General features: G+C 29.6%; 1 long non-coding RNA gene across 2 annotated transcripts; it reads right to left on the minus strand.

Moving 5' to 3' along the window:
* Nucleotides 1-1,596: 1,596 nt before the first annotated feature.
* LOC115952261 lies at nt 1,597-4,249 on the minus strand. Of its 2 annotated transcripts, XR_004083305.1 has the most exons (4): nt 3,918-4,249; nt 2,634-2,688; nt 1,950-2,042; nt 1,597-1,818 (listed from the first exon to the last, which is right to left on the minus strand). It is a non-coding gene; the product is annotated as an uncharacterized LOC115952261 (long non-coding RNA). The 2 variants fall into 2 exon arrangements; XR_004083306.1 differs by lacking the exon at nt 2,634-2,688.
* Between the last annotated feature and the right edge of the window lie 7,258 nt (nt 4,250-11,507).

Genomic DNA, 11,507 nt, shown 5'->3' on the forward strand with positions numbered 1-11,507 from the left:
ACCCCTAAATTTTAGGGAATAAAATCCAAACACTCTTAAAATTTAGGAGGTAAAATCCAAATTCTAAAACGTTAAGAGTATAAAATCCAAACATCTTCAAATTTCAGGGGATAAAATCTAAAATTTGAAATTTCAGGGTGTAAAATTCAAACACTCTCAAACTTTAGGGGTGTAATTTGCAACCTACCTAAATATATATTTGCAAGGATGTTGTGCAATCCTCAATAAGGTTTTGTCACTAAAAGCCATTTTTCTTATAATTTATGCATTAACATATTTTCACATGCTTAAGCATCATCCATTATCACATAATACATATTGAAACACTCTCTTATTATCCTATGTTAATTCATTTTTAAATCATCACTTGTTCATGCATTTCATACATTTCAAGATTTTTGCATCTAATTCTGAGTTAAAGTATATGTTAACTTAATTTAGAATCTAATTTCAATATTCTTCCTATTATTTTTTGTCCATGTAATTTCCATTTTTTTAATAATTCAATAGTTACAATGAGGAGGAAGGATTTAAACCCTAAATGTTCCTGTCAAAAATATCAAGAAATTCATAGTAAGAGTCCGTTTGGGATTTGCTTATTTTGTTAAAATTGAAAACTTTTTACTAAAAGTACTGTAAATGAAAATAAAAATTAGCTGAAATAGTATAGTAGGACCCATGAATAATAGCAAAAATAAGTTGAATAGCAAAATAAGTTGACAAAATTAATCATGTCAAAAGTGTCCGTTTGAGAACGGCTTATTTTGTTAAAACTGAAAACTTTTTGTTGAAAGTATTGTAGATAAAGGTAAAAGTTAGCTAAATAGTGTAGTGAGACTCTTAAATAGTATCAAAAAGTGCAGTAAGACCCATGAATAGTAGCAAAAATAAGTTGAAATTGGAGATAAGTTGAAAAATTTATCTCATCCCAAACACATGCTAATTGAGCTACAACGCTCTTCGTGTGTGATGTGTAGTATATGTCACTGTTCCATTGTTTTGGTTGTTTCTTTTTGCAATTTATAGTAATACTAGTCGCTAACCCATGCGATGCACGGGAAAATTAATAACTAAGTTCTAAAATAGTGTTATTTATTTATTTTTAAGAATGTTAAATAATACATGAGTATTTATAGAAGTTCAAATCTCTAAAAACACTATACCAATATGAGAAATTTGATTGCTTTGTTCTACCCAAGTACAAAGTTAAAACAACATCTAACTTTGTATAACTTATTTGTACCTTTAGTTAATAACCTCAAACAATTGGTTGGCATCCTATGTCTATTATCAATTGCATCCTTTTTTTCATGAAATTTAAGGTCTCTGAACAGTCTCTATCACTTTTTTTAACATAATCCTTTCTATTATTCAGTCTATTTGCAAAATCTTGGTTGTTAATTCCTTGTTCTTGTCACCATCAATGTTGCTTAAAAAATCACCTTTAGGAGTATCATTTGAAAAGTCATATATGGTGCAATTAGTAAACAGTAGAAAGGGAGCACAACATGCAAACACAAGAATGCTTTACATATCTTTATATAAACTACATCCATTTAAATAAATAAATAACATATTAAAAGAAAAACATTAAGGACCTTGAACTTGGTGAACTAAGGTTATAATGTTATTACATATAATGTTATTCATCAGCCCTATCTCAATCTTGTGTGCACTGCAAGCATCTAATTGTTCATTAGTAGAAACTCCATCTCATGTAGGCCAAGCATTATAAAAGTATACATCCTCAGTCTCGTGCCCTTCGAAAGGCAAGAGAAATACAAAAGAAGCTCACCAATGCAACCCTTTTCACCTTAACTATCAAAAGAATAAAAGTTAGACATCCTTAAGCTAAACTCTCTCAATCAAAAAAGGGGAAACAACAATGTGATATTCCTTTTTGTTGAAAAGAGAATAAACAGAATAAATATTCCTAAGTAAAAACTAACCTCAAAGATTCCATGCCACTGGTGAGTGGTATAATTAGTCCAGTTCATCACCAATCAAAATGAAAAGCCATCTTTCTCCTTAAAATTCATAAGCTGCAATAAAGGAGTTGTTATACATTCTCTAAATCCTACATGTTATAATCTATTGTAAATTGGGAAGAGATATATTCTCCTAGAGATTCAAGATATGATGAGAGGGAAAACTATTATCAAATTTGATGGAAATGAAAAAGAATGTCATATCATTCTTAGGTAAAACTAAAACATACAGTTTTTTGGATAGAAATTTCATGGTGTGAGCCTAAGAAGGGACCATCATGCATAATTTTACATGATAAGCTACAACCTGAATATGAAGAAAATAGTCCTCTTGCTAATGCTAATTAGCCAAGAAGGTCATATCATCATATTTTAATTAACCCCTCCTTAGTCCTAACAAATCCAATTCTTAAGGCCTTTGTGCACAATAAAGCATTTTGAACTCTAAATGTAGGTTGTAGCTTCACTTCAAGTGAGAACTTGAGTTTAATATTGATCTTCAATAGCTTCTTTTCTTTAATTATTTTCATAATTATGTAATTTATTTTTCTGTTTTTTTATTTTAATTTCAAAAAATAGAGTAGCCATTGGGAGAACCCATGGTCTTGAAGAGACAATGCAAAAATAGAAGAGAGTATATTATACCTTTTTTATACGCAAATTTGAGTAAGCATTGAGTATATATGTCCACTTATTAAACCTGAAAAAGGGACATTGTACAAAATCAAATTGTGGAAAAAGAACAAAAAACTAATGTAATTCATCAAACAATTTGCATTTTTGAATCAACAACAAATTCAAACTATAAACCCTGTAGATGATGGGAATAAAGTTGAGAATAATAATGTGTTAAGAGAGTTAAAAATTGGATTAATTGAGCAAAAAAATTCCAAAAAGAAAATTTAAAAAGAAAAGGGAAGTACATATTAGAATCTGTACAGGGAAGACTTCCTGTTGTAGGCTTTTGATAGAAGAGACCTATGTTTCTTGAAAACCAAAAAAGAAAGAAATTTTGAAATAAAGAAAACACGGGAAACATATTGGAAGCAAAAAGTACTACTCACAATACCAATTAAGAATACACTTTGATCATATATATAATTATTTAAGACATACAATTAGAGAAAGATTATTAATCAACCTCATGCAATTCATCTAAAAGTAAAGAAAATTAATCATACAAGATTAGACTCAACTTTTACTTAAAATTGAAACCTAAAACAAATCCTAGTATCAAAAATTTCAAAATCTCATAACGTAAGATCAGTAGCCAATTAAAGAAACAAATGGATTGTAGAGAACCAAATTTAAGGTACATAAACTATCCTACAATTGTATTATGACTATTTGTTAATCCTTTCAGGTTTTTAATGAGGCTCCTAATCCACTATTTTATCAAATATGGGAATGACAGATAAATTTGCTTAAGTTCCAATTCAATTTTTCAATCTCTCTATTAATTTACTTGTAGAAAGTTTTGTAGACAAACTTCGTAAAAAAAACTGACAGAGAACAATGATTCTAGGAATTTAATTAAATAAAACTGTATCTCACCAAAGTTCAGTCTGTCTCTTGAAAGAAAGAAAAAACACTTTTTAATAAACAAACATAAGTTGTCATTAAGACTTGCTATGACAATTTCTCTATACTTTTTTTCATATCAATAAAAAATCTGCCACCCCATTATCTTATGCCACTTTGTTGATTACTAAGGATCTGAAATATTATAGACAAAATAAGGATCTAAAATATTGTAGACAAAATATTATAAAAGAGTTTCTAGTCCTCTTGCCTACCAAAGTTTTGAACGTGAAATTAACATTCTAGAATGTGCATCACTTTCTTCTACCTTAAAGCATAAACTTGTAAACAAAACTAATATAAATAAATATGTTTAGATCCCACTGGAAGGAAAAGGAAAAATTATACCTTCTAGATGCAAGCCTTGTCTTAAGAGATCTCTGAAATTAACTTTTCTTGAAGCTTCAAGCAAAGCTAAACACCAACTTAGAAAACATAAATAGTCATAATTTCCATGGGTCAAATAATTTGTTTAAGCATTACAACACAACAATTGATTTAAAAGGTATAATTTCCGGTTGTCTGGTCTACCAAAGTTTTGAACCATAAATTTGGAAGGGACAGATGTTTGGCTGAAAATGGCCTCTCTTGGTGCAATTAGAGGAGCCTAGAAAATTGGACTAATGGTAAGCGGTGGACTCTCATAGAGCATTGTAGAATGGCCACATTAATTTATGCAATAATATATATATTTTTTTTATAGTATAAACACAAAAGAAAAAAAAATGCAGGATTTCTTGTGAGAGCTCTCAAGCCAATAAAGGTGAACCACCTTCAACACCATTCTCGCATTTCACTTCCTCTCAAACTTGACTTCTACTTCCACTTCCACAACCAATATTATCTCACTGATCACTCAGAACTATCACAGTAGTTTTAAACTTCAAGTAACTTTGCTTCTCTTTTTCTCTTTACTGTCATAACCTTGTTTAGTTTTTATTGATCACTTCTAAGTACTTGAAATTATAGTTTCTAAGGAACTTACATGGTTTAGGTGCTAAGAACTTAGCATTTCTCATGTGCTTCCTTGATTTACATTTAGCTTTTTTTCAGAAACTTCCTTTAGATGTTGCTTTAATTATACTGGAAAAAGTTAAATATATTATCTCAGTTGTTTCAAAATGAAGCACAAGAATGCCCTCATTTTGTTCCATTAATACAGTAGTAAACTAATCGGAAAAGCCATTCTGAAGCTTCCATAGACATAAAACCATATATATTAATTCAATTGACATCTGTAAGGTACAAAGTATGTGTTCTTAGATGAATTAATTAGTATCAATATGAGGAGCATATAGGTTCTGATATATAAGATCTATTAATAGTTCCCAAAACCATTCTTTGTTCTTAAAGGGAACAAATATGACAAAGAAATTGGACTGGAATAAAACAGGACCCGTAATTTTTAAAAATCAATTAAATCTCTGAATCAATTTCGATGCTGCATTACACATCACTAAAACTATCAAAGTTCATAGTTTAATGCATAACTTATTAGGAGATTAGGAGAAAGAGAAACAATAAAATTTGATAAAACAATACTTGCAATTGTGTTAAGACGTATATCATTGATTGAAAAATAGCCTTCCTCATCTGCTTTGCTCCATAATTGGTATTCCTAATAATTGGGAATTGACATGCAAAGGTAAAATCTCTTTCAAATCTGGTTTAGGCATTTCTTCAAATAGTTGAGGAGGAAATAACACATGCCTCTGATTTGTGAAAAAGGATTTCGTTAAAACTTAAAATTAGTAGAGATTTATAGGAAATTCACCAGACAAAGGTCAGGGAAAAAAGATTCAAATAGAAAAAAAATATTAGGAAAAAAAAGAAACACAATAAAGAAAGTAAATTCAAAGAAAAGATAAAGAACTCTCATCAAACCATATTGTCTCCCTAGCGGCCAGATTTGTCCGATGGAATTGTCTCAGTCTCTCTCCAATGGAATTGTCTCAGTCTCTGAAACTTGATTTGTTCGAATGACCCATGAGAGTCGGTCTCTTAGATCTGATTGGGAATTTCTGTGGTTTTGAAGTATTTCTTGTACAACAACAGTTAGAGATTGGAACGAACACTTCAAATGGAAATTATTTAACTTCGTTAGTTTAGGTGGTGTCTTTTGGGAAGATAAAATATGTTGGTTCGGAATTTACTGAAATGGTGAGTAGATAGTAATAGTAGATACTGAAACGTTTTAGATTTTCTGAATCAGTGTATGTGTGCTAAAAAACCTAGACAGCAAAATAAAGCAAAAGTTGTAGGTAAAGCAAAACCTGTAAGATTGTTGTCAGAATTTGAGGAAGTTGATGTAGATAATGGCATTTGGGGGAGGAGAAGGGTAGAGAAATAAAGAAGAAAGAGGAGAAGGAGAATCGCATTTTTGGGTATCGGGTTTGATTTTCTTCATGAAAGAGTTTTGGTGAAAGAAAAGGTACAACATGGAGAAGGCAGAGCATCGGGTGTGGGTTTTAAAAAAGTTTTATTATTATTATTATTATTATTATTATTTTAATATTATGCTGACGTGGAAAATTGTGGGGTTCTAAAACTTCGGTTTTATATATATATATATATATATATATAGATTATATTTAATTTATGATTTGGACGAGTAAATGAACTATATTGACCAACAAATAACGGCGGAGTAGGGACTGTGGGGACAATTTCCCCTTGGCCCGCGAAAATTTCCTTTGTATTTTATTTTTTATATTTTTTTAATTTATTTTTATATGTTTATTTTATAAACAAAGTTTCATCAGAAAAAATTATAAAGAATATATTTCCTATCTTATCAGTGTTCTTTAATTTTTGAAAGTTAAACAACGATAGGCAAAAAAAAAAAAAACTCAAAAGGAAAATAAAAAAGCAAAAGTTTTAACCAAAGAAAAGAAAGTATACTGTTACATATTATGATTGATTTTAATAAGTGTTAAGAGTTAAGAACTTAAATTCTTCTTTAAAAAATAGCTAAGGTTCTTTATATATTATTTTGTTAATTTTCATCAAAATGAATATATAATTAATAAAATTTGAAATTAATTGTATAATAAATCCATAATTTTGATATTATTTTTAAATTAACCTTAAAAGGTTCAGACAAACAAATGGTTACTCTATGCCTATAGTTTAAAATTGGTACCTTGAACCATTTCCCTTCCCTTGAACCTCCAAGCACTTTGTGTATAGAGAGATGCTAATTCAACTACAAAGCGCTTAGTTAAAAATTGTTTTTAAAATTCGATGATTTCAAAGTTTGGGAGATGTCAAGGCATATATTTTACCCCTCATAATTATTAAAAATCACAGACTTAACTTATAAGTGGGAATATTATTATGAAAAAGATAAACACCATGTATTTGTATATTAAAAAACGTAAACAAATGAATATAATATAATTGATGTGTTATTTTTTTAATGAGTTTAATAATATAAAAATACTACTCAATATTTACGAGTGACATTTTATTGTCCAAATTGATCTTAAATATTATATAAAGCATGCACAATGTATATGTTTATGAAGATATATGTGCGTTAGTTATACATTTTTCCCATTTTGAAGTCAAATATTGCCTAGCTAATAGCCATTGTTATTAGGGCAGTTGTCCAACATCATCCTAATTTATAACTTAGTGTGCGTTTGGGAAGCGCGTTTGCGTTTCCCAAACGCACGTTTTGCGTTTTCTATTCCTTTTTTTTTTTATTTGCACGCGTTTGAGAGACCAACACGGCTACAATTCATGCACTGTTCATGAACAGTAGCCGCAAAATTTGACTTTTTCTACATTTTCAGCACAAATTTTACTATTCACAGACCCACAAATTTCACTTTTTAGTAACTTTTTCATTAAAAATGGGTTCCACGATATTATTCACATATTTAAAAATTATTTTACTATAGTATTTTTCAATTTTCAATTTCAGTTTTCAGTTTTCAACTGTATCCAAACGGACCCTTCGTATACTAAATCTTACTTCTTTTGGATTAACAGTTTTTTTTGCCATAGACTAACATTTTGCTTGGAAAGTAATAAGAACTAAAATAGTGAACTCAAAAGAATTGATAACAAAACGATAAATAATATAATTTTAACCCTAAACATACAAATACACATATATTTATACATTAAAATATTATCAGTGGAAAATAGTTGAAAAGTAAAGATAATTTCCTACATTTGTGATCCAAAAATGAAATAAAGGTTATAATTAAATATTTTTTAAAGGCTTGTATATCCATGATGAAATATCAAGAAGTTTAATTAGGTTTTGTTAGAAAATTGTTATAATCGCCTATGCATTGAAAGAGTATGTGTTGGCTTGTGTAAATACAATGTTTGTTTTTGCCTTTTGTTTTGGTCTTTAGGGATTTTATGTTTGGTTGATTTTATGTTTGGTTGAAGTATGTTCCAGGCATTAGCTTTAAAACAAATAATGAACCTTTCAAAATCTCTCTCTGTGAAAAAAAGTAATCTTTTATAAAATTTTAAGTATATAAGCTTAGTTATAAGTATCTTACATATTTTGGAATTGCAGTTAGCAATGCAAAATTTTACCCAGATAATTGTTCAAATGATGAAGGATAAAAATCTCTTATCTCATCCATGGTTTAACCTTAATAATCTGATAAGCTTGAATTTGAGAAGGAATTTAGGGAGTATCTGAAGGAACTCCATAAGGCTATTAAGTTATGTGAAGCATCTACAGTTTTAGATTTAATGGAATTTGACATTACTAATGTCAAGTTTCACTTTAATTTTTTTAAAAATTTTGTAACCAAACATTTAAAATAAAAAAAATAAATTGTAAACACCACGTTTGCATTGTCACTATAGCAAGATTCATATAGAACTCGACATTACTAATATCGAGTTTCACTCAAAAGTCTACATTAGCAATATCAAATTCCAAAAGAGGGTCATTCTCCTAGATTTTTTGAAAAGAGGGTTGTTTGGTTACATAGATTAAAATTTAAGGCTATTTAGCTATTTTTCCGTTCAGGTTTATACTAATTTGTCCACTTGGTTACCACTGATAAGTTTTCTTTTTCCTTACTGATGTACATTGATGGCAATGATAGTGGAATAGTTCATGAACACGTAGGGAGTACAAAAAAAAAGAAAAATATTGAAAATATAATTAGCACCAGAACACAAGTATAGAGGCAATATAACAAATAAAAACATAAAGTAAACATAAATACAAACACAAAAAATAAATGCAAACGGTAATATGAAAAATGTTAATATAGAAAATATAAAAACATAAACAGTATCAGAATACAAACACATAAGCATTATAAACACAAACACAAACAAATATGAGAGAGAGAAGGTTAAAATGTTCAAATTTCTAAGTTTAATTATTTATTTCAATCTCAATCTCAAACTCAGATGAGATGACCTCAATCTCAAACTCAGATGAGATGTTCTAGGCTTTATTGTTGTTTATGCTACGAATATTTGTTTAAAATAATTTAAATTAAAAATTCTAGAAGAGAGAAGGTTAAAATGTTCAAATTTATAAGATTAATTATTTATTTCAATCTCAATCTCAAATTAGATGATCTTGGCTTTATTGTTGTTTGCTCTATACGAATATCTGTTTGAAATAATTCAAATTAAAAATTCTAAATTGGTTACGAGATTTTATTGACATCAGCTCAACTTTTAACTTTTTACGTATAATGTTTTAAAATCTCACTTTTTCCTGCAATTTTCTTTTTCGAATTTTTCCAAGGTACAAGTATACTTTAACATACTTTCAACAAAAAATTAAATAAACTATTTCTAAACGGACAATAAAACAAACCAAAACAAACCCGTGATAAAGGTTCTTGTTCCATTAGTTGTAATTATATGGATTGCATTTCCATCTTTCTCCCCTATGTTTCTTTTTCTTATTTTATTTTATATTGTTTTAAACAAGCACAACATTCTTCCATTGGCCATTTTTACTCGAAACACAAAAGCTAAGCCTAATTTGGCTTAAGAAACTTGTTTTCAGATATTGCGAAGTGGTGATAACTAAACACTACCTTATTTCTACAATTAATTAACCCATCCTAGCCAAAATAAAGGATAAATAATGACTCCAGATAATCTTCTACAGCAAAGTAGATGTAACATGAGCATATAAAGCATAAGTTTGAGAATGATTACAAAGATATCTCCCCTAGCTTCTTAAACAATTCAAAGAATTGTAAAAAATTTCAATAAAAGAAACCTGTAGGGATAAGGGGCCCAAAATTATATATTAAGGGTCCTTGGGCTTGGCCGAGGACGTTAGGTGGCCATGATGCAAATGAGTCACAGTGACCAGCACCACTACTTAGAGCTATCTACAAGGTTTTGCCAACCAACTTAGAAAGAAATAATTCTTACACACTAGGACTTCGGAAATGAGATGAAAAGGATAGATATCTAGATATTAAATCACAAACCTAATATGATCTAAAAGACTAAAACCAACAACAGTTACAATGGCAAGTTTAGGGGATGTGCCACCCCCAGTCTTCCCCAAAGTTTTAATACTAGTATTTAAATCTCAAGCATAACCATTTTCAACATAACTAGCTTGTATTTTCCCCTTCGAAATTGTTGTGTTTCTTGCCCCCAACACCCACATGCACTTTGAAAACAAATGTTCAATATAACACGTATACGCCCTAGCAGAAACAAAGGAAAAAAGAAAAGAAATTTAAACATTGAAAGATTTGTCCATAAACAATTCTATGACAGGCACAAACATGGAAAAAAAATCAATATAACAATAGTGGCAGTCTGGTAGTAAATATTAGGATATGGGCAAACAAAGCCTTATCTCTATAGAGAACCCTATAGGCAAGACGAAACTTACAAACTTCTCATTGTTTGCAATCCCTCATTGTCTCATGTGGTTACTTGGAGGGAAGGAAACACTCAGAACTTCAAACAATGTGAAAAAATACCAATTTCAGACCTGATATTATTCCTCAGATCCTTATCTAGATGAAGGCCACAAGACAATATTCTTTTTCAAATTTACCTGAACTTCATGGGTTGTGCCCTCCCCAATTGCACTTTCTTATTAAACCCTTAATAATAAAAATAAAAAATTTTAAAAACCTACCTTGTGTTTGTAAACTGTACAGAGCCCCTCTAATGCTTTATAGAGTAGTTAGACATTATCATGACACAACCATTGCATGGCTAGAGAGAATGTGTGTGTCCTCTATGAAGTCCAACTATTAAGGCAAAACCCAAGAGATATAAGAGCCCTTTAAAGCTTCTATCAAATATTCTTTTTGAAGCTCTAAACCATAAATTACCTAAATCCCAACCCACCACAAGAACAAGTAAAAATGGATTTTTTTTTTTCGGGGGGGGGTGGTGGTTGGTGTTAAAAAATTATCCATCGATCTTTCTTAAAAGGATCACCAGGTAAAATACTTTTTCTGCCTATTCAAAAATATAAAAAGGCTATGAACAACAAAAAAAGTTGTTTGCAATTCAAAAGCTATGAAATTAATAAAATAACAAAATAAATTACAAAATGCACATTAATATTTATAAAAATTCAAGCCAATTAACAAGCTGTAGCCCAAAATGGGATTTCATCTTTGGCAGCGGGTTTGATCAATCCCACTTGGGTGTGAGTGATCTTACATAAGCCCATATGTATATGGTAAAGATCAAATTACACCAAAGTAACATCCTGACAATGTTACACCACTTAAATTGAATAGATATTTTTCAAATCTCACTATTGGATTACATGTTTAACCTGTACACCAAAAATTATATGGTAATCAAATAGTATTTACTATCTAATATATAACCTCATTTTTTTATAAGTTTAAAATAATATATGAGAGAGAGAGAGAGAGAGAGAGAGAGAGAGAGCTTGGTTAGTTAGCATATATTAACTTATTATTTGTGTATGATTTTTTTTTT

Source organism: Quercus lobata, chromosome 7 (genome assembly GCF_001633185.2).
Source record: "Quercus lobata isolate SW786 chromosome 7, ValleyOak3.0 Primary Assembly, whole genome shotgun sequence".
NCBI lineage: Eukaryota > Viridiplantae > Streptophyta > Magnoliopsida > Fagales > Fagaceae > Quercus > Quercus lobata.